This window comes from Schistocerca nitens, chromosome 1, assembly GCF_023898315.1.
Source record: "Schistocerca nitens isolate TAMUIC-IGC-003100 chromosome 1, iqSchNite1.1, whole genome shotgun sequence".
In the NCBI taxonomy this organism is placed as follows: Eukaryota; Metazoa; Arthropoda; class Insecta; order Orthoptera; family Acrididae; genus Schistocerca; species Schistocerca nitens.
The window spans coordinates 701,445,220-701,469,916 of NC_064614.1; positions in this window are offsets into that span (position 1 = coordinate 701,445,220).

Below are 24,697 nucleotides of genomic sequence, written 5' to 3' on the forward strand. Positions count from 1 at the left end.
GATGGAAAAGCAGGGGAGAGCATGGGGCAGCTGGGGAAGCGGCGGGAGGAAGGGAGGAGGGGTAACCGTGGGTTCACGAAGAGGCAGGAGACACATGGGGCGGGAGAGGAAAAGGGAAGACAGGGCAGGAGGGAGCGCAGAGACACTGAAAGAAGGCACAAGAGATGGAGGGGGAGGGGAAATCCGCTCAGAAGGAGGGAGGGGGAGGAGAGGGAGCCCCGAGGAGGAGGCAGGAAGAGGGGGTTAGAGTTGGTAGGAAGGGTAGATGTCAGGGCGAAGCTCATCATCCGGGAGCGGTAGACGGTGGAAGTTGTGTTGGGAAAGGAGATGGAGGGTGTGGAGATGGAGAGAGGGAGGGACACAACGGTAAAGGCGCGGCAACTGGTCGGGAGTGGAGAGGAAGGGAGACACCAGGGGGTGAGGGGGATCAAGGCGACGGACAACATAGAGGGTGCGGATGTGTTCAAGGAAAAGGAGAAGGTGGGGGAAGGGGATGAGGTCATAGAGGATGCGCGTGGGGGACGGAAGGCGGATGCGGAAGGCGAGGCGGAGCGCATGGCGTTCAAGGATTTGGAGGGCGTTATAGAACCGGGGAGGGGCGGAAATCCAAGCGATGCTGGCATAACAAAGGATGGGGCGGATCATGGATTTGTAGGTGTGGAGGATGGTAGAAGGATGCAGACCCCATGTCCGGCCGGACAGGAGTTTCAGGAGGCGGAGGCGGTTGTGAGCTTTGTTTTGGATGGTAAGGAGATGGGGAGTCCACGTGAGGTGGCGGTCGAGGGTGAGGCCAAGGTATTTGAGGGTAGGAGTGAGGTGGATAGGACGGCCATAAATGGTGAGGTAGAAATCATGGAGGCGGAAGGAACGGGTGGTGCGGCCTATGATGATCGCCTGGGTCTTGGAGGGATTAACACGGAGGAACCACTGGTTGCACCAAGCGGTGAATTGGTCAAGGTGGGTTTGGAGAGTACGTTGGGACCGTTGAAGGGTAGGATAAAGGGCTAGGAAGGCGGTGTCATCAGCGAACTGGAGAAGATGAACAGGAGGGGGAGGTTTGGGCATATCAGCAGTGTACAGGAGATAGAGGAGAGGGGAAAGGACAGAACCTTGGGGCACGCCGGCAGAGGGGTAGAAAGTACGGGAGTTGGAATTGTGGATAGTCACATAGGAGGGACGATGGGAGAGGAAGGATGCAACGAGACGGACGAAGTTGATGGGGAGAGCATAGGTCTGGAGTTTGAAAAGGAGCCCGGGATGCCAGACACGGTCATAGGCGTTCTGGAGGTCAAGGGAAACAAAGATAGCAGAGCGACGGGAGTTAAGTTGGAGGGAAAGAAGATGGGTAAGGTTAAGGAGCTGGTCGTCAGCAGAGAAGGAAGGCCGGAAGCCACATTGGGTAAGAGGAAGGAGGCGGTGCTGGTTAAGGTGGCAGTGGATACGGCGAGAGAGGATGGCCTCAAAGACCTTACTGAACACGGAGGTGAGGCAGATGGGACGATAGGAAGAGGTAGCAGAGGGGGGTTTGTTAGGCTTAGGGAACAGCAGGACACGGGAAGTCTTCCACAGGTCAGGGTAAAATCCAGTGGAGAGGAGGACATTGTACAGGGTAGCAAGGACAGACAGGAAGGATGGAGGGGATTCCTTGAGGTGACGGTAGGTGACGCCATCATGACCAGGGGCGGTGTTGCGTTTGGAGCGGAGGACGAGTGTGATGTCTTGCATGGTGATGGGAGTGTTGATGTCGGAGGGGGGTAGCCGATCCAAGTACTGGAAGCTAGGGGCGAGCGGGGGGACCGAGGTGTCAGTGCGGTCAAGGACAGTGGGGAAGAGGGAGTAATCAAAATGGGGATCGTCAGGAATGGAGAAGACCTCGGATAGGTGGGAAGCAAAATGGTTAGCCTTACTGAGGTTGTCAGGAAAAGGGCGATCGTCATGGAGGATGGGGTAATGCGGGGTGGGATGGCTACCAGTAAGGCGGTGGAAGGCTGACCAGTACTTGGAGGAGTTGACTGGGAGGGTGGAGTTGAGGCGTGTGCATGTCTGACGCCAGTCCCGGCGTTTCTTTGCTGTAAGGAGGTTCCGGATATGTCGCTGTAATTGCCGGTGGCGGGTGAGAGTATCCCGGTCACGAGTGCGGAGGAAGGAGCGGTAGAGCCTCCGGGATTCACGCAGAAGAAGGACGGCCTGCGGAGGAAGCGTAGGGCGGTGAGGGTGGATGAGTTTGGTAGGGACATGAGCCTCCACAGCGTCAGTGATGGTCTTCTGGAGGAAGGAAGAGGCATGGGTGACGTCATCAGGGTGGTGGAAAGTGAGGGGGTGGCTGTCGACCTGTAAGGCAATGGATTCCCGGTAGGCATCCCAATTGGCACGGTGGTAGTCATGGACAGAATTTGGAGGGGCAGGGGGGCGGGTGGCTGCAGTGGCAGGACGGGTAGAGGAGATGGTGAGAAGGACAGGGAGATGGTCACTACCGACGGGATCGAGGACATCAACGGCAATGCGACCAAGGAGGTTGGGGGAAGCGAGGATAACATCGGGGGTGGAGTTACTTTCAGGACGGGTGTGCTGTGGGAGAGGAACAAGGTCACCATGGAGGGTGGCAAGGAACTGATGCCACCGCCGAAGGGTGGCAGGGTCACGGCTGTGGATGTTGAGGTCAGCGGCGATCACATAGGTGGAGAAGGTACGGTCAACATGGGAAATGAAGTCAAAGGGGAGAGGAGCTGCGGGGCGAATATAGATAGTGGCACAGGTGACAGTGAGGGAGGGAAAAAAAGAGGCTGAGGAGAAGGTGTTCGGGTGGGTCATTGAGGAGGGGTTGTGGCCGGTCAGGGAGATGCCGGAGGTGGCCGATAGCGACCCCGCCTCGAGCTAGGGGAAGGGGATTGTCAGTGCGGTGAAGGAGATAAGGGGAGATGCGGACCACATGGTGGGGTTGGAGGAAGGTTTCATTAAGGATGAAGGAGTCAACCTGGTGCTGGGAGAGGGTATGCATGAAGAGGTATTTGTTTGCAAGGAGGGAGCGAATGTTGAGGTAGAGGAGACGATACTGTTGACGAGCCATGAGAGTGGGTGCGGGAAGGGTGCGGGAAGGGGAGAGGGGCTTAAACGAGGGTGTCTAGACGGGTGAAGGTAAAGTGGGCCTGGTTGTGGGAGTATGTGGCGTAGGTGTTTAAGTGGAAAACAGAGCGGGCAGCGAGGGAAATCTGCTGGAGTGTGTGGGGGCGCTGGAAGGGGTGGATGTTCTGCAGGACGACGGTGAGGAACCGGATGATGTCTTCTGCCGTAGGGGGAGGGCGGAGGGAATTGTTAGGGTGGATAGGTGGGTCAATGGGGCGAAGGGGGACAGTGAGTTCAGGGTTGGTGGGAGGGGGCTTGGCTTTGCATTTGGAGGAATAGGTGGGGTGAGGTTCATTGCAGGTGTTGCAGGATGGGGGGGAGGCGAGGTTGGGACACTGTTTGAGGAAGTGGGAGGCTTTACAATGGGGGCAGGTGGGTGGGTTCTTGCAGTTCTGGGTGAGGTGGTCATTGTACAGAAGACAACGCTGGCAGCGGTAAGATTGAGGAGGGGAACGGGACGGGTCAACAGGGTGGCGGCGGTTGAAAATCAGGGCTCCCTGCGTGAGGAGGTGGTCGATGGAGGAGGCGGACTCTGTAAAGATACGCATGAGGAAAGTAGGGCCAGAGGAGTTGTAAATACGGCGGGCAGAGCGGATTTCCAGGGAGGGGTGGGCATTCAGTTCCGCCAACACCTCAGCCTCCGTGACCACAGGGCTGAGTTTTGTGATGACAGCAGTGAGGGTCGGCGGACGACGAGGCGGTTGGGGTTGGCGAGGAGAGGAGGATGTAAGGAATGGGGTGAGGGATGCGTGGGGCCCAAAGGTGATGCGGGGAAGGCGCCGGAGGAGATCAGTATGGAAGGATGGAGAGGGAGACTTGATGAGAACAGAGTCTCTGCGAGGGATAAGTTGGGTGACGGGTGCACTGGGGATGTACTTCCGGATTTCAAGGGTGAGGGTGCGGGCATCCAGGAATTTCGGATCAGGGTTTGCGAGGACAAAGGTATACAGGGAGGGGGCTGGAGAGGAGGGAGGTGGGGTGGTATCCATAGTGGGGTCAGTGGGAGGTGGGGGAGGCGGGGCGGGCAGTGGCCTTTTGGAGGAAGGAGTAGAGGAGAGGTCGCCACTGGGCCGTTTGGAAGATTTTTTGGCGGGTGTTGCCTGGGAGGAGGGATGAGGGACTGGATGGATGGGGAGGTGGTGGGGGGCAGGGCCCTCCTGTGAGGCAGGAGCACCGGATGAGAGGGTAGGGCGCTCTGTGGCGGCGACTGTGGCGCGGCGGGCGGAGACTCCGGTAGGGGAAGCAGCGGTAGTCGCAGGGGGTAGAGGGGGGAAGTCGTCTCGGCGGGCGACAGGAGTGGGAGGGGGGTTGGGAGCAGGGGCAGAGGCAGTAGCGGGAGAAGTAGCAGGGGCAGTAACAGGGGTAGGAGCAGGAGTGACGTACAGGTGGGGATACATCGATGGAGAGGAGATAGATGGGGAGGAGACTGTGAGTAGGGGAGGTGCATGAGACGGGTGAATCCCAGAGGAAGCACTCCATGACGGTACAGTGGGGGCAGGTGAAGGAGAGGTGTAGATGATGGTGGTAGTTGGGGCGTCCATGATCGCAGGCGGCAGCGAACACCGAGAGACGGCGGCAGAAGAAGCGGCGAGCACCAAGAGACGGCGGCAGAAGAAGCGGCGAGCACCAAGAGACGGCGACAGCGGCGGCGGCGGCTGAAGAAGCGGCGACCAGGTGGCGGCGGCAGAAGAGGAAGCGGCGAGCACCGACAGACGGCGACCAAGCGGCGGCGGCGGCGGCGGCGGCGGCGGCGGCGGCGGCGGCGGCTTCGGCAAGCACCGGGCGGCGGCGAACAGACGACGACGGCGGCGGCGGCGGCGGCGGCGGCGGCGGCGGCGAGCACCGACAGACGGCGACCAAGCGGCGGCGGCGGCGGCGGCGGCGGCGGCGGCGGCGAGCACCGACAGACGGCGACCAAGCGGCGGCGGCAGCGGGCAGCAGTGACGGCGTGCAGACGGGCAACAACGCGACAAGCACGAGTGGGGCTCTTCCACGTCGAAGGTACACCCTGAGAGTAGCCCAGGCAGTGCGAGTCCTCGATGAGGAAGTGAGGGAATCCAACCCTCGAATGCCCCCTGATGAGCTCATAGCGCCCCTTAAATGCACGTTAACAAGCAACATTTCCCCTTTCACACCAGAGGGAGACACCAAAGCCGCGATTGCCACAGCGGCGCCACCGGCAGAAAACGGAAGGCAACTACTTTACACTACGCGGTGCGGCGCGCTCTTCAAAACAGCAGATTTTACCACGACTCAGCGCTGGTGAAACGTAGTGGTTTTTTATATTATAGCCGGGCATCTCCGTCGATGTGCAACCAGCGAAGTTGCAGCGTGAACCTGCCCTACCGTTAGTAGGTTTAGTACTTACGGAGATGACAACGTCTTTCCCGAGGAATATGACTACCTCGAGCCAAAGACGGCATCAGTACATCGATAAACACGTCTGCAACGAGTGAGAGATACTGTCGACACCGCTACAAGCGCAGCCCGACCGGCGCGGCGCGTGTTAAGCCGTAGTGCCGGGCGGCGGCGCGGCGCGTGCCCGCTTTTGTGCGGAGCCAGAGGCGGCGCTGCGTTAGTTTAGGCCGCCGCCGCCGCCACGCCAGCAGTCAGCACGTGTAGATAAGCCAGCTCGGCAGCTGCAGCTGCGGTGCTGCCTGTCCGGGGGCGACGCCTGGCCGACGCGCCGCGGCTGCGGTCCGTCGCCCACCGCTGCCCCCCCCCCCCCCCCCCCCAACCAACTAGTGTGGTGCAGCGCTGCACGCAGCCTGTACCAACACGGGGACCGAGTGTGTCAAGCGGACAGACAGAATGTTGCTGCTCGTTGTTATTTCCTAAGCAGCTTTGACGTAAGAATACTGTGTGTGTTAAAAATGGCTCGGAGCACTATGGGACTTAACTTCTCAGGTCATCAGTCCCCTAGAACTTAGAACTACGTAAGCCTATCTAACCTAAGGACATCACACACATCCATGCCCGAGGCAGGATTCGAACCCACGACCGCAGCGGTCGCGCGGCTCCAGACTGTAGCGCCTAGAACCACTCGGCCACACCGGCCGGCTGTGTGTGCTAAAACCTTCTCCGACATCAGAAAGGGCCTAATAGCGTTGCCACTTTTTTTTTTTTTTTGCTTTTATTTGAGCAAATAAAATACATTTGTTGCTATAGGTAGAAAAAAAGCAATCTGCACCAAAATAAAGTGACATTTATTTTGCTCAATTATTCTGCTTACAACGTTTGTTAAATATTTTTACTAGTTTCATTAATGTGTAACAAACAATATTCACCGCTGAACAGGTTCAGAGCACCTTTGCAATCTATATTTATGTTAAGATAAATGAATAGTTCCTTTTCTATCAAATTCATAAACGTTTTGTTTCTTTCTTTCCGTCATTGAATGCAATGACAGTAAAGTGAGGGTATCATCTGGAGTGCCCCAGGGAAGTGTGGTAGGTCCGCTGTTGTTTTCTATCTACATAAATGACCTTTTGGATAGGGTGGATAGCAATGTGCGGCTGTTTGCTGATGATGCTGTGGTGTACGGGAAGGTGTCGTCGTTGAGTGACTGTATTAGGATACAAGATGACTTGGACAGGATTTGTGATTGGTGTAAAGAATGACAGCTAACTCTAAATATAGATAAATGTAAATTAATGCACATGAATAGGAAAAAGAATCCTGTAATGTTTGAATACTCCAGCGGTTGACACAGTCACGTCGATTAAATATTTGGGCGTAACACTGCAGAGCGATATGAAGTGGGACTAGCATGTAATGGCAGTTGTGGGGAAAGCGGATAGTCGTCTTCGGTTCATTGGTAGAATTTTGGGAAGATGTGGTTCATCTGTAAAGGAGACCGCTTATAAAACACTAATACAACCTATTCTTGAGTACTGCTCGAGCGTTTGGGATCCCTATCAGGTCGGATTGAGGGAGAACATAGAGGCAATTCAGAGGCGGGCTGCTAGATTTGTTACTGGTAGGTTTGATCATCACGCGAGTGTTACGGAAATGCTTCAGGAACTCGGGTGGGAGTCTCTAGAGGAAAGGAGGTGTTCTTTTCGTGAATCGCTACTGAGGAAATTTAGAGAACTAGCATTTGAAGCTGACTGCAGTACAATTTTACTGCCTCCAACTTATATTTCGCAGAAAGACCACAAAGATAAGATAAGAGAGATTAGGACTCGTACGGAGGCATATAGGCAGTCATTTTTCACTTGTTCTGTTTGCAACAGGGAGACAAGATGCTAGTTGTGGTACGAGGTACCCTCCGCCACGTATCGTGCGGTGGATTGCGGAGTACGTATGTAGATGTAGATATAGACGTAGAAAAAGTCGCAACGCCCAAAAATAATTAATGTAGATTAAAGAAACTTCAGAAATACATTTGTCTAGGTAAAATATTTAAGTGATTAACATTGCATGATGACAGGTTAATGTAATTGTGAGATAAATCATTGCAAATGTGAAATGCTGGTACATTAGGAACCAGTGTAAGCAGCAGAATGTTGAATGCAAGCATGAAAAGGTGTACGTATTATGTTGTATAGGTGAAGGATGTCAGTTTGTGGAATGGAGTTCCATTCCCGTTGTTCATTACAGGGAGGGTTAATGCTGGTTATAGATGACGCTGGAGTTGTCATCCGATGTTGTCCCATATGCGCTCGATTGGAGACAGGTCTAGTCACCTAGCAGGCGAAGAGATATACAAAAATTCTGTAGATCATCGTGGTTTACAACAGCGGTATGTGGATGAGCCTCGTCGTGTTGGAAAACATCCCCTGGAATAGTGTTAATGAATGGGAGCACAACAGGTCGAATTACCAGACTGATGTACAAATTTGCAGTCAGGGTGCGTAGAATAACCACGAGAGTGATCTTGCAGTCGTACTAATTCGCTCCCCAGACAATAACTCCGAGTGTAGGGCCAGTGTGTCTAGCACGTAGGTTAGTTATAACATCTTGGGTTGTCGGGTGTTCTGCCGGATATCAGCGTCGTACTTGCACGATATTTCGGTCACGTAGCTCGTAACCTTCATCAGGTGCGACGTGAGACTGCTCCTCGAGTAGCAGCTTACATCTAATACTTTCCCCTCTCTGGGGAAGTGTGAGGGGGAGTTTGTAGCCTTTCGGCTTTTACTCCCCTGTGTACTTGTGTGTGTGATTATTTCTGTACTTTTTTGATGTCTGTGAGATGTGATGTTTGTTCTGTGTGAGTCTGGTACTTGCCGGAGGTTTGGCGAGATAATTGTAGTATTTTGGGTAGGAGCAGGATTTGGGAATGGGTATTGGGATTTTTCTCTTCGACTTAGTCGTCGAAGATCGCCATGGGGCGATTGTGTTTATCGCGGGACATGTCATACCGACCTAGGGAGTGGATGAGGGCGTTTCCCGACCTGGAAGTACCTTCATAGAAGGCCCTTGCCAGGTCTTGGAAACGCTCTGTCAGGAGTGGGATTTCCGCAGCGGCATGTAAATCGTCAATAGGGAATCCAAGGGGTAAACGCAGTGCCCTCCTGAGGGCGCGGTTCTGCAGCCTCTGGAGAGTGTCCAGGTGCTGCTTCGTCGCGTATCCCCAGAGAGGACACGCGTATTCCATGACTGGCCGGATCAGGGCCTGGTATACGTTCACTCCTACTGAGCAGGAAAGGGAGCTGGATGAGTTGAGGATTGGGTACAGGATGGACATTCTGGCGCAGACCTTCCTATGGACCTCGTCTATGTGGGGTTTCCACGTAAGACGAGAGTCCAAGGTTACGCCAAGATACTTGGCGGTTTCGCGCCAGGGGAGTTGGGTTCCGTTTAGGTGAAAGTGAAGGGGGGGGGGGGGCGTTGAGGAGGTTCGCGCCTTCCGAGCCTACGGGTAATCAGCATCGCCTGCGTCTTTTCAGAATTGATGGTGATTCGCCAGCGACGGGCCCAAGTTTCTGTGTCGTCTAAAACCCTTTGTAGCCTACGGATGACCAGGTCCTTGTTCGCGTTTCTTGTGTAGAAGGCTGTATCGTCAGCGTACTGAGCAGTGTGCACCAGGGGGGCCGTTGGTGTGTCCGCAGTGTACAGACTGTACAAAACGGGCCCCAGGACCGATCCCTGTGGCACCCCAGCACGAATACGCCTCTTGGTGGAGGTGGCTGTTTCTACTTTGACAGAGAAAGTTCTGTTCGAGAGATAGCTTTTGATCTGCTTAACTATACTCCCGGGGAACCCTTGAGTGTACAACTTGTAGAGTAGCCCTCTATGCCATACCGAGTCAAAGGCTTTGGCTACGTCTAGTAGCACTATCCCGCAGTAGCCTCTGTGGTTGAAGCCCTCTGTGGCTGCTTGAACCACTCTCATGATCTGTTATGGGGCAGAGTGGTTCTGCCGGAATCCGAATTGGAAATCCGGCAGAACTTGCTCTCTGGTGATATGTTCTTGTATGGGTCTTAGCAGGAGGCGCTCATAGATCTTGCTGAGAGTTGGCAAGAGGCTAATCGGCCTGTAGTGCTGCGGGAATAGAGGGTCTTTCCCTGGTTTGTGTATTGCGACCACTTCCGCGTGTTTCCAGCAAGCTGGGAACTCGCGGGTACGAGTAATCTCGTTAAAGACATTCGCGAGGTGTTCGATCGCCGTGGGTGGGAGGTTTTTGACCAACTGGTTGGTGACATTGTCATGTCCTGGCGCCTTTTTGGAGGGGAGGGACCTAATTACTTTTGCCACGTCTTCAGGGGCAAAAACTGTGGGTTCGTCTTCTGGGTCCTCCTCAGCATTGAGGAAGACGGCCAGTTGACGACGGACCACTCTTTCATGCTCATCATCCTGGGATTCAGCCGCTTGGAACTGCTTCTCGAAAGTGTCGGCGAGGGCGTTGGCCTTTTCAGCATGGCTGTAGGCCATACCCCGCTCGCCGTGCAGTGGCGGCATCCTAGCGCGTCTTTTTGTGAATTGTTTGGTTGCTTGCCAAAGTGTGTGATCGTCTACTTTGAGGGTTGTGAGGCGGTTTTGCCATTGCTGGTTTCTGTGCTCATTGAGCGCTACCTTCAATTCTCTCTGTAGACGATTGAGCAGCCTCGTTGTGGCCTGGTTTCTGGTTATCTTCCACTCTTTTGCCACTCTGTTCTTATGTCGAATTTGAGCTAGCAAGTGTTCCGGGAGCTGTATTTGCGGCGGCGGGCCATCCCTTTGTGGAGGGGTGGCCTCTTCTGCTGCCTGCAGGATGGTACCTGTTAGGTCTTGTAGCGCTTGTTCTACTGTTTCGGCAGTAGGTGGCGGAGCGCGAGCGATATCAGAGGCGACAGTTTCTCGGTATCGCTCCCAGTTTGTACGTTTGTAAGACGTCTGGTACCGTGGGAGTGCTACCCATTCTCCCACGTCGACCTCTAGGATCACTGGGTTGTGGCCGGAGGACATTCTGTTGATCGTCCTCGCGGTCACAAACCCCGTAATCCTCCTAGTGAGAGCTATGTCTAACACGTCGGGCCTGCCTCCGTTTTTTGGAAAATGTGTGGGCTCGACTGGACCCCATGTTTCGAAATGGTGGTTGCGCGCTAGTTGTTGCAATCTGGCGCCTGCTCTGGAGGTTACTCTAGAATTCCAATCAGGATGTTTGGCATTGAAGTCGCCCCCTATTATGAGTTTGCCTTCAATTTGCCCTAGAGTAGCTATGTCTCCCTCATCTATCTGGTCTTGTGGGGGTCGGTAGATTGCAACGATTGTTAGGGGTCCAGTGGCAGTGGCTACTTCCACTGCCACTGCTTCGATTTTATTGGTAGCTGGTAAGAATACCTGGTGGTGGGGGATCCCTCTTTTTATGTATATGGCCACTCGTCCGCCATGGGTTGGCCTGTCTTTGCGATAGCTAACATAGTTGGGGACTGTCGCTTTTGTTCCCGGTTTTAAGTGGGTTTCCCCCATCATGCATATGTCGATGGAGAACTCCTTCATGAGTTCTCTGAACTCGACCTCTTGGTTAACAATGCCGTCTGCGTTAAAGACGCACATTGTCAGGCCATGGATGTTTGGTCGTCTATCCATGATGGGGTTTTGAAACTACTGAGGAAGTCGCAGAGGGGAGCGACTGCTGGACTGTGGCCTGAAGGGCAACGAGGATCTGTGTTTTCTGCTTCTGGGCTTCCCTGAATTTCTTCATCATTTCCATGACGAGGTTCATGGTCTGCACCATTACGCCTAACAACTGGTCCATGGGGGGGGGGGGACTGTGTGTGGGGTTCCCTAGAGCTTCCTCTGACTTGGTGGACCTGGTCGCTGTTGTTGTGTGTTTCCTGATGTTGTTCTTGTGACTGTGATTGGTGTTGTGGTGACGGGGCCACGCTTTCATGGCTTCTCGGGGGAGAAACCACTTCTGCATATGTTGCCCTGGGTGTGTCCGGTCTTGGTTTTAACCAGGCCTTGTCTGTGTGTGTTGTTGTATTTTGTTTTCTTGTGTGGTTGGTTGGGTTTGTCGTGTTTTGTTTACGTGTGTGGGGGGCGGCCTTTGCGCCCTTTGCCTGCTATGAGTGTCTTTTGTGGACCTCACAACCCTGGTAACCCGCTGTGTGGTTTTTGCCTGTGCATGTCCTGGTGTCGTGGGCCTCGGCGCACTTCCTACATCTCACTGGCATGGTGCAGTGCGCACCTATGTGGTTCAGACCCTGACACCTGAAGCACTGCACCGTCTTGTTTTTACGGCGCAGCGGCTCCGTGGTGACAGGCTGCCAGGACCATCTTAATCTCCCTCTTGTTTTGGGGTATGTCAGGGAGTGTTACCTGGTACAGCGGCCACTTACTGTCTATGCTGTCCATTTGCTGTACCACCTTGACGACGCACCCCCGGGCAGTCAAGTCTGTTTTGATTGCCTGGGGGGACACTCGTCTTGGAAGGTCTCTGATAACTATGTTCCTGTTCCGTGTCTTGTTGTTGGGAATGTGTAGTGAGGTATGTTTCTTGTGTTGAATAGTGTTTTGACTGTGTTGTAGTGTTCGAGTGTGTGTACTGTGACTTTTATTTTGTCTCCACCGGCGGGTTTTGCCTGGAAACTGCCTCCCCCGATTTCTGTCTTGAGCAACTCGAAGAGCTCCTCGTAGTTATGAGGAAACTCTGCGACAATCGGGGGGAGGTGGTGGGCGACTTGGTTCTGTGTTTGTGTTGTGTTTTCTGTTGTCTCTGGCTCCTCAGCAACCGCCTGGAATCTGTTTGGGGTGGGTTCCACTCCCTGGGCCGGCGGAAGCCTCGGCTGGCGAAACGTTTTCTTCGCCAGCACGAAACCATCCGAATCCTGCCCGGTTACGCGGTTCCCTTCCAGTGCCAGTGTCTCCTGGTCCCTTCCCAGAGCGACGACAGGTGCTGTCGGGGGCGCAGGCTCCTCGGAGGGTGTGGAATTGGTTAGGGTGGGGGTGGTGGATTGCTTCTTCCCCTTGGAGTGCTTCTCCTTCCTGTCCTTCTTTACACGCCGCTGCTTTGATGTGGTGGACTTGTGTGTGTGGGGGGGGGGGGGGATTTAAGGTATTTGGAACGGGTGGAGGACTGAGACGAGGGGGTGGGTTTGGGGAGGATTTTGGTCGGCAGACGGGTCGTCTGCTTGCCATTTTTCATGGATTCAATGTATTCAGGTAGTGTGTCGGTGGCGTGGGCAAGCAGGAGCGGGGTTAGGACGAGGTTAGGAGGGGTGGGATTGCAAGTACTGACAATGTATGAGGTTGTTGGTGTTCTGTGTAGGGTGGCATTTTTTGCTGTGTTATTTGCCACGTCCGGAACGGAGAGGGGGGGGGGGTGCTGCCAGGGTGCTCCTCGAGTGGACCTCGTCCAGTATTTATGCCTACGGCCTTCCCCCTAAACCAACGGCTGCAGGCGCTTCCTCTGTGGTCCGCGCCCATTCCCTGCGACCTGCTGGAGCGTTGCTGCTCCGTTTTCCGTCCGCTGCGGTTCTAGGTGTTCCCTCTGCGGTCCGCGCCTACCAAACCCGCTCCTGGGGGTTTCATCTACGGGCTGGGGTACCAAGCGTTCCGCCTGCGGTCTGCGCCCGCTCACCACGACCCGTTGGAGCGTTGCCGCTCCGTTTTTCGTCCGCTGCGGCTCTGGATGTTCCCTCTGCGGTCCGCGGCGCCCACCAGTCCCACTTCTGGGTGTTCCATCTTCGGTCTGGCGCGCTTGGCAGTCCGATAGGGGCTCGTTTTCCATCTCCATGTCTCTGGTTCTTCTGTTTGTGTAGTGTTGCAGCTGGCCCCATTGCTCCTTTAACAATTCCAGCGCCGGATCCCAGGCTCTGCTTAGCTGGTACCCTGTGTCACGGTTCATAAGATCGTCAGCCATTTTTATTTCTATCGATTCTCTTATAACACTGCCCCAAAATCTGGGTGTTTGTGCTAGAATCTTGGTATCCTCATACTTCATGGCATGATCTAGTTCTAGACAGTGTTCAGCTATGGCTGACTTAGTCACCTGTCTTAATCTAGTGTGCCTCTGATGTTCTTTGCACCTGATCTCCACAGTTCTTGTCGTCTGGCCGATGTAGGACATGCCACATTGACAAGGTATATTGTAAATCCCTGGTTTTCGTAACCCCAGGTCGTCTATGACACTCCCCAGCAGTCCCCCGATCTTGTTGGATGGACAGAAAACTCACTTGATATTGTGTTTACGGAGGATCCTACTGATTCTGGCAGAAATAGAGCCAGCATAGGGCAGATATGCCACCTTCTTTGCTTCATCTTGGTCTTCTTCAGGAACCTGTGGTATAGTGGCTGGTTGGAGTGCCCTCTCAATTTGTCTGTCCGTGTATCCATTCTCGGAGAAAACTGTTTTGAGACGTTCTATCTCTATAGGTAGATTCTCTTAGTCTGACAGGGCACGTGCTTTGTGGACCAAAGTCTTCAGAACCCCATTCTTCTGTGCAGGGTGGTGACAGCTGCTGGCCTGCAGATATAAATCAGTGTGTGTTGGTTTTCGGTACACACTGTGGCCAATTGATCCATCTGCTTTCCTCTGGACTAGTACATCCAGAAATGGCAGCTGGCCATTCTTCTCCAGTTCCATGGTGAACTTGATATTAGGGTGGCATGAGTTAAGATGTTCAAGAAACTCATTGAGCCTGTGCATCCCATGTGGCCGGATCACGAAGGTGTCATCCACATACCTAAAGAAGCATGTGGGTTTAAATGTGGCTATCTCCAATGCCCTCTCCTCAAAACTCTCCATAAACATGTTGGCAACCACAGGGGACAGTGGGCAGCCCATAGCTACACCTTCAGTTTGCTCGTAATATTGGTTTCTGTACAGGAAATACGTGGATGTTAGTGTATGACTGAACAGGTCCAACAGAGCACCGTCAAATTTCTCTGCAATCAGTTCCAGTGAGTCCTTCAGTGGGACCCTGGTGAACAGCGGTACCACATCAAAACTAACCATGATGTCCGAATCTGTGATGTGCAGTTGCTTGAGGCGTTGCAGGAAATCTTCTGAGTTGCGGATGTGGTGAGTACATTTCCCCACATACGGAGACAGGAGACCTTTCAAGTACTTGGCTGTTGTGTACGTAGGTGCCCCAATATTACTGACAATTGGACGTAGGGGCACGCCCTCCTTGTGTATTTTAGGCAGACCATACAATCTAGGTGGCACTGGCGCTTTTTCCCGTAGTGGTCTGATGATCTTATCGGGCATCCCTGTTTCCTTCAAGAGAGCACTAGTCTTCTTGGCCACCTTGTCCGTGGGGTCACACTCCAGAATTCTGTATGCAGGATCCTCCAGAAGTTGGCGTACTTTCTCATCATAATCCACCTGCTGCAAGATGACAGTGGAGTTCCCTTTGTCTGCTGGCAGTACCACAATGCTGTTGTCTTCCCGGAGTTTCTTGAGTGCAAGCCTCTCCTCGGTTGTGATGTTCGATTTCGGCGGCCTGGCCTTGGTGAGGGCCCTGCAGGTCTCTCGGCGGACTTCCTCTGCCACATTAGGTGGAAGTGTGGCTGCAACTTGCTCTACTGCACTGACGGAACCTGAAATGGGTACGTTTCTAGGGGTCGTAGCAAAGTTGAGACCCTTGCTGAGTACCTTTAAGGTTGTATCATCAAACTGTATGCCACTCAGATTCGTCACAGTGCGTGTCTCTTCCATCTGCTGTGCTTTCTTACTCATGCGGTCAAACTTTGCAGATTGGCAAGATGAGGCATTCCTTCTAGCACACTCCGCTAAAGACCAGGAGGCACGGTCTACCCAATCCCAATCTTCTCTGGTTAAGGAGGCTGCCATGTACAGATGAATGTGTAACAGCTCCCTGGCCACAACATCTAACCTGTGGCGCATATCTCGAATCCTCTCTCTCACCAGTGCCATGCTGGCTCTGCGTTTTATCTTGTTCGCCGCTCTGGAGTTGATATGATGTTTAATTCTGGCAAATACTGGAACCACTTCTCCATCTCGACATCTCAGCAAAAAACTGAGAGAACTCAGCATCTTCCCTTTCTTCTGCCGAAGCTTGTCCAGCTTCTTGATATTCTGATACATCTCCTCCCCGTAGAGACATTTGATGTAACTCTTCAGGCTTTCCCGGCGATCTAATGACATCTTGGGTTGTCGGGTGTTCTGCCGGATATCAGCGTCGTACTTGCACGATATTTCGGTCACGTAGCTCGTAACCTTCATCAGGTGCGACGTGAGATTGCTCCTCGAGTGGACCTGGTCCAGTATTTATGCCTATGGCCTTCCCCCTCCACCAACGGCTTCAGGCGCTTCCTCTGTGGTCCGCGCCCATTCCCTGCGACCTGCTGGAGCGTTGACATTTCTGGTAGAGCCTACTGCTTTGTTTCATTACTGAGTACACCATCTTGAGTCAAGATACAAAGCAGTAGGCTCTGCCAGAAATATCGACTCTTAGACAATGTGTACTTTAATACGACAGTATGCTATCTTAGGAAATTTATAACACTTAAAATACTTGATAATGGCACTTTGAAGCCGAAATCATGATAGTGTAAGTGTAAATGCAACACTGTAAGTGAACAACAGTCTAATGACGGTACTGACTTTAGAGAAATAACACATATACTTTGTACCGTTGATGTGCTTTTTCATAAGATACTTACCTCATTTTTTCTCGGTTACTCACTTAATAAACTTAATATATCACTATTTCAGAATTCTCTCGCAGTTGCTATTCCACAACATATTAGTGAGGTGAGACTGTAAACACCACTGTGTTTTGGCAAAAGAAACAGAACTTAACGTGGCACCAAGAGAAATGTGCAGGGTTTACTCAAAATTTACCATTCATGATACTTCTCTAACAGTTAAAAACGGTTAACAAGTCATGCTAAAATAAATGGCTGCATTTTCAAGTGGAATTCTATTTAAATACTGACTAAAGCAGAGGTGACAGATCTTTTGGAACAGTCACCATGCAAGCATGGGCGTGGAGAGGCTCTTCTTAATAATTACAAACAATGTGAGTGTAGGCTTCAGTTTAAAATGGCTCTTCTCCTCCAGCACTCGGCATTTCCCCTACAGCACGTTCCCACAGCCCCCACCACCACCACTCTCCCTTCATGTGCCCTGCCATCTGCGCATCTACCGGCTACGGAATTCTGCGCAGACTCAGCTCAGTTTATTAAAGTAGTCTTTATCCATGATTCACTATTACATTAAACTATATAACCAAATACTCGAACTTTATTGCTTTCAATCCAGCTCACATGAAGAAACTGAAGAATCCAACATAAGGCTGTGCCACGCTACAATAATGTCATAACTGTTAGATCGCTGAAACTGGCAGCAGTCGTTTCGTGAGGACACGAAATGTTGCAACTAGTGCCGATATGTAGCGAGAGGTATTTTTCTGGCTGTTGGCGAACTTTTCGTGGAATAAATAATCCATACTTAGTTGTTTACTTACCCCCACAGTCTAGCCGGCTCATATGCAGTACTTGATAGTTGCAAAGAATTTGAAATTAACAGATTCTCACCCTTTCTCGGTTGAAAGTTTGACAAGAAACTCTGACATTAATTATATTGACATTTGAGGTGAGGTTGCGTGCAAAAAGATGTACTCAGTTCATGATTCAGTTGCTCAGCCAATTCGCTATACGCAAACTTCCAATCAACTTTGGTGATTTCTTAATGATGTACGTAAAATGAATCCCAGAAAAAAACTAACTAGATAAAATCAAGTATTTTCACGTACTTTATTATTCGCATAAGATATAGAGAATAATTGCCCAAAATAACGTAAACAAATATGTTCAAATGTGTGTGAAATCTTATGGGACTTAACTGCTAAGGTCATCAGTCCCTAAGCTTACACACTACTTAACCGAAATTATCCTAAGGACAAACACACACACCCATGCCCGAGGGAGGACTCGAACCTCCCCCGGGACTAGCCACACAGTCCATGACTGCAGCGCCTGAGACCGCTAGGCTAATCCTGCGCGGCAACGTATAATACTTTATAATTTAAGTATCGATGGAAAACGTGGCTTGAAACTTCTAGTATCACCAAGTTAGATAAATAAATAACATACTTTTATCAGACTTTTGCGTAAGTTTGTGGAGGGAATCACCAGAGGATGGTTGGCTATGGTCATGTAAAAGAAGATACATTGATTGTCTGACAAAATAAATAAATAAATAAAAAGGCGGAAGCCCCCAGATGGAGAGAAGGAAACGAAATGAATCCTCACGGGTTAAGAGTGTATGTATTTCAGTGATTACGATATTGTGTCAAATTTACAAACAACTTGGCAGTATGAGCCCACCTATTAGTCTGATGTTGGGCCCATTCTGCCTTGGATCCATGCGCTTATTCGGTTGGAAAGGATATCGTTGAACCGCTATACCCTTTCCTGGCCCATAACTGTTGGAAATGATCCTTGATACCCTGGATACTCGCACTGGGACAGACTTAGGTTCTGGAGTAACGGCACGTAGTTTGCCACACTATAATCACTATTTAATTTACACTCTAAGAATAAAAAAAGAAAAAAAACCACGCCCACGAACGAATTACACGAAGGGGCGGAAATCGGAAATCGGTAGATGCGGTGACCACGTACTGACGAACAAATAATTTCAGAAAAAGTGGATGCCTTATTCGAGAGAAAGAGTTTCACGACTGGAGCAAGTCAGTAACGCGTTGGTCCACATCTGGCCTTTATGCAAGCACTTGTTCGGCTTGACACTGATTAATAGAGTTGCAGGATGTCCACCTGAGGGATATCATGCCAAATTCTGTCCAATTGGCGCGTTACAGCCACAACATCCCAAGTGCTTGGAAGGGCCTGCCCTTAATGGTCCAGCTTTCGTCATTGGAGATAGATCCGGTGATCTCGCTGGTCAAGGTAGGATTTGGCAAGCATGAAGGCAAGCAGTAGAAACTTTTGCCGTTTGCAGTCGGGCACTATCTTGCTGAAATTTAAGGCTAGAATGGCTTGCCATGAAGCGCAACAAAATAGGGCGTAGAATATCGTCGACGTACCGCTGCGGTGTAAGAGCGCCCGAATCGCAACCAGAGGGTCTTGCGATAAAAAGAAATTGCACCCCAGACATCACTCCTGCTTTTCGGGTCGTATGGCAGGCGACAGTGCGGTTGGTATTCCATAGCTGACCAGGATGTCTCCAGCCCCGTCTTCGGCATGTAATCTGGTTTACTGGCGTATAATTGTCGTCAGCAATGAGTTCCGCTTCGAACTGAGCCCCGATGACCAGCGAATACGTGTCCGGAGACGCCCTGGACAATGGTGGGATACCGACCTGGTTGTCACGTGACATCTGGGCCAGCAACCAGGAGTGTTGGTCTGAGTTGCCACTTCCTTTCATAGCAGGACCCCTTCGGTTGTTATTCAAGCCACTCTTATATGACGGCATACGTCGACAATATACTACGCTCTGTTTCATTGCTCTTCATAGCGCCGGCCGGTGTGACCGAGCGGTTCTAGGCGCTTCAGTCTGGAACGGCACTGCTGCTACAGTCACAGGTTCGAATCCTGCCTCGGGCATGGATGTCTGTGATGTTCTTAGGTTAGTTAGGTTTAAGTAGTTCTAAGTCTAGGGGACTGATGACCTCAGATGTTAAGTCCCACAGTGCTAGGAGCCATTTGAACCATTTTTGAGCTCTTCATAGCAAGCCATCATGGGCCTACATTTCAGAAAGAAAATAGCGGCCCGGACAGTGCGAGAGTTTCTATTGTTTGTCTTCGTGCTTGTCAAACTCTATCTTGGCCAGCAGGGTCGTCGGATCTCTCCCCAGTTGTGAACATTTAGAGCATTATGGACTGGGCTCTCCAAGCAGCTCCGGATTCTGACGACCTAACGCGCCTGTTCGACAGAATTTGGCACGATATTCATTAGGCGGACATCGAACAACTCTATCGATCAGTGCCAACTCAAATAACTGCTCGAATAACGACCAGAGGTGGACCAACGCGTTATTGACTTGCTCAATTTGCGAAGTTTTTTCTCTTCAATCACTAATTCAGTTTTTCTGAAATTATGATCTTTTATTTGTCTGTACATGTGCATCATATCTAGACTTTCCATCTCATTCCGACAGTTCCTTCGTGGTGCACGTTTTTTTTCTTTTTTTCCCTTTTTTCCTTTTTTTCTCAGTGTATTCTTTGCTGCAATTGTACTTTCCTGACGCCTTTCCTCGGCATTGTGGTAATACCTGGGTTTTGTACGAGGTCACTCTGAGGCCGGAAATCATAATAAATTTTCCTTCGGACAAAGCACAAGGTGGAAAAACGCCCCCTCACCACCCTCACCTATTTGGAGCAATTTTCTCTCAAGTCCAATTACACGCTGTCTCTAAGGTTCGCCGCGTCGATGGAACTTAAAATTCTGATCTTACGCCCTTTCTTTGATAAAGTAGTGGGAAGAATAGCATCCAGTGAGTTGGGATTGGTAAGGTACCAGGCCCCAGAATTGTAACACATCTCCAACAAAACACAAATTTATTTAAGAAGTTGTGAAATTTAGTGATCTCAAATGAACGTATCAAAATGAGCAATAAGTTTTTAATATTTGAAATTCGAGAGATTTTCGGTTGAGGCTTGACGGCATGATCTTGCGTAGTGCTTCTGCCTCAAAATAATTTCAGTAACGCCTAGTTGGTTTCAGGAACTACTAAAACACCCACAAAAGATTTGAGTTAACAGATGTCAAAAAAAAAAAAAATCATCTAGCATCACTAAACATTTCGTTAATTTGCCAGTTACGCTTATAGCCATAGCAGATGAGAAAAACTAATATGCCGCTATAAAACAATTTAACATGTAACATTTAGCTTTATCAAAGATACGAGTCGACTCTGGCCCATCTTCGCTTGGTTATATGTTCTCTCTGGTGTTGTGTAGTAGAGAGTGATGTATGGGACCGGATATGGACAGGTGTGTCTGACTACTTGGCGTCCTGGCTATCGCACCGAGTTGAAACCTTCGACGGTTGGCCTGCGGGGTGAGCGTTTTTCTGCAGCATTGCCCGTTGCTGCCGGCGAGTTAAGCGGGCAAGGAGCTGTTGTCGTCGCGTGCAACCTAGTTACGAAGTGCCTCAGTCAACTGTGGTGTGCTAAATACGCCGGAATGGATTGAACAACTTGTTAGCAGCTACGAGCTGGATGACAGTGTTACCTGGTGACTACCTGGAATCCCGAAGCTATTGGCGTCCTTGGTATTTATTTGAAATTATGCATGAAGATTGTTCAGTATGGACTGTACTTAAGGATCGTTAATTCTTCCCCGGTGTGAGCTGGCCAGGAATCTGCTTCCTTTAAGCCTTTCAGTAATCACTTTCGACGTTGTGTGTGTCAGTCTGGAGATTTCTGTAAGTACCAAGGTAGTATTTTGCAATTTTAATCTGGTGCTTGAATTCATTGTTTGTTAGCATTGAGTATTTGATGCTACTGGCTGTAATTTCTGTATGTTGTAGACCTTATGGCCCTTCCTGGGGCGAGTTATTGGTTTTCGCCTGTAACTAAAGTTGTGTGCGCTCAGCCTAAAGGTACACACGTTTGTATTTACACACTCTCTTACTCCGTGCTGAAGTGCCCTTCGGGTTATGGGTGTACGTTTTAACCGGCCATATGCCATTTGGTGCGTATCCAAACTACAGTGCCTATTGTCCCTACGAAGCCCCAGCAGAGGTACACCTCGACTTATTTAATCTTGGTTGAATTATTATATAATTATTCTTTTAAACTGACTTTTTGAATTTTTTGTCGTTAAATTCATGAGCGGGGCGCTGCTATACTGAAGTTTTAACACTTTGTTGTCCGCACGTCTCGTACAAATTTATTCGCTCGGAGCCGGCAGCGCTAATTCGGATTACTTGGCTTGTCTCTGACCGTTCTTGAGATTGTCAGGAGATTATAAATTGTTACGTTTCACTAATCTAATCGTTAGTTCTTATAAGTTCTCAACCCTGTTTCCCTACTTTCATGAAATTTCGAATATATAATACGTAAATAAATACAAAATTTGTTTCTTTCATATACTTCTGTACTTGCATTGTCTCTGGGACTTAGAATTTCTCTTTCAAATTATAAGAAGCAAAACAGTCTCCAAGATGTAACGCAACTCCACAAGACTTGCACATTAAGTCTGTTGTTCTTTATTTGTTTTTGGAACATACATGGCATTTTCTTCGTTCTCGTTTATTCGTTTTGGAAGTACGTAGGCCTATTAGTTGCTGTTGCTTTATGTGACCGGGAAGTCTGTCAACCGGATCATGATGAGACGTATGCATTCATAAAATAACACACAAAGAACGTTGAAACATATGCAAGAGGAAATTAACCACAACCAACCGATTCAATTTTCACCCAAAGTAGTTGCGTTCGTAGCGCAATCCTGTCCGTCATGAAATTACCACACACTGGTATACTAAATTCATACTAACTCTCTGTGAAATCTTCCCGAAAAGAATAGCTGAGGGCTACTTTGATGCTTACACCACATGCTTCACGTGGTCAACTTGGTTTACACAAAGAGTGTAACTCCACAATAATTTTGATAATTAAAATAAATTACATCGAAACGCAATTTACAAAAGAAAAACCTCGAACTGGTTACTATCGTATTACTATTAACCTGATGGGTCAAACAATTGTATAAGCACGTGGTACTGGTCTCACAAAGTACACCCCACGTGGGTTGAACATAAAGAAAAGTTGCTATATTGAAAAATATTGTCAAGACGAGACGTTATAATCACACGAGAATTCGCATTTAAGATTGATGATCTTAGTTAGAGCTACTGATCAACACGTGGTTCCACTTTACTCACAAAGTAGTGACAAAGCAACTACCGGAAGACATTCTGAACGTCACACTCGAATTACACTGCGTTGCAATTTAAGATAACATTAGATATTTTAGAGCTAAACCTGAAATAAAGGTGATTAAATTTTCAGTTAGGCTGAACGTAAGAAATCCATTGTCCTACGGACTTAGCAGACACGCGCTTAGCCAGAGATCTTACCACTTCAGACGCTCGCTGCGGACAGGCTGCTCTGGACTCCTACCGAGCGTGCTTAACCGGTGCAAACGGAAGTGACCAGAGAGGCAGCTTCCTATACCAACATGACAAGGGACAGACAGGACCATACTAAGAATAGAAACCTCTCTGCTTTTAGAAAGCGTAGCTACCTGTTCCGACGTTGGTCCTACTGTTCTCTAACAGACAGGCTTGTCTGCTTCCATCAAGCATGGAACTAGAAATACATTTGCTCATTCATCCTCTCACACAGAAGGGAAGGGGGATGACAGTATCTTATCATATACAGTATATAAAAGAAAGCGGATGTAGGTTCTGTATGAGACTGTGTGACATGAATTACATATAAACTGTGTTTTAAAGTGTAGTAGTATGACAGATCGTTCTTGTTTATGTGTAAAAGTAACACGTTTCACTGCTCAGTCTCCTCCCAGATAGTCAGAAATACCACAGTAAATTTAGAAGAGGAATTTATGCCGTAAATGACAACAGATTTAAGAAATTAACATGAAAGGAATCCAACAGAGACCTTTCAATGTATATGTTAATTTCTATCAAATTTGTTTGCTGTTTATGTTTGGTATATGTTGACAGCACGATAAAGGATGACAGCCAAAAACAGTTGCAGGATAAAAATTTAATAAAATTCTTGACCAAGGTTTCGGTACACATAAATATACCTTCATCAGAATTTTTATCCTGCAACTGTTTTTGGCTGTCATGCTTTATCGTGAAGAATTTCAACAGTTGCTGTTGCAGCCATGTTTAAAATCTTGAAATATGTTGACAGTTTTGTATCGGCAGCGGTCGACGCGTTGCTGTACTGCTGTTCCGGGGCAAGGACGCGTTTTCCTTCTGCTTTGCGGCTTTCTCGTCACCGCACGAGGCCAAGGTGTTGGCGGGTCAAACGCGCTTCTGCGAATCTCCCTTTCCAGCCTCAGATTGAGTAGTTTATTGTCATTCTTCTGGTATCGTGCCGCGGCGGGGGTTCGACGGATTGGGAAGTAATTTACTCAGTGTTTCTATTACTCAAATGGTTCAAATGGCTCTGAGCACTATGGGACTCAACTGCTGAGGTCATTAGTCCCCTAGAACTTAGAACTAGTTAAACCTAACTAACCTAAGGACATCACAAACATCCATGCCCGAGGCAGGATTCGAACCTGCGACCGTAGCGGTCTTGCGGTTCCAGACTGCAGCGCCTTTAACCGCACGGCCACTTCGGCCGGCCCTTTCTATTACTGTAATGTCCTTGGGACGTGTGATGAAAGCCTTTGGTCAAACTGAACAATGGGTTTCTTGATTTCTAGAAAAATGTTAATCGTCATTATCATTTTAATAGTATTTTGGAGGTCCTGTAGTTTATTTAATTACTTAAATTCATTTATGTGAAACAGGTTTGTGGCTATCAGTGGAGTACTACTGTTTGCTTCCGTTTCTACTCGTGGGTAGCATTTGGCCAGCTTGACCATAACTTGTTTATATAAGACCAGAATAGCTAGTGGAGATGTATGCATTTGAATGTCTTTTATTTAACGTTTGTTGAACTTATAATCAAGTCCTGTTGTGGGAGTAGCCCAAAGTTGTGATACTAGTCGTGCGGGCAGAGTGCCGCCGCAGGTTTATTTAATTAATTAATTTTTTGTAATCGGGTCACCATTTTATTGCACAGTTGACATTTTTTTCAAGTAATATTTTTAATTTTATTAATAATGCAAAAGTCCTTATGCATTGCGATTTTAATTTAAAAACTGTTTCTATGTATTTGGCAACAATCTAGGTAATTCAAAATTGTTAAGGCTTTCGTGGCCACTTGTTGACAAACTGCCTATTGGCTTCTGTCTCGGGTTCTTCGGCCGACGTTCATCTAATGATTTTTCTGACGTTTCACCAGCACGAGTGGCTGCCAATAGGCAGTTTGTCAAGCTAGGTAATTGTTAGTTGGCTTATGACAGAATTGTCATTAAATAAAAATATTTGTTCGTGAATGATAAATGACGCATCAAGTTGGGCCACCCTTCCACGTATTTTTCCTTAAATGCAGAATCAGCGGCGACGAGTGCAAATGTATTCCGCACCGGTACTCGAACCCGGGATGTCGTGGTTACTTGGCAGTGG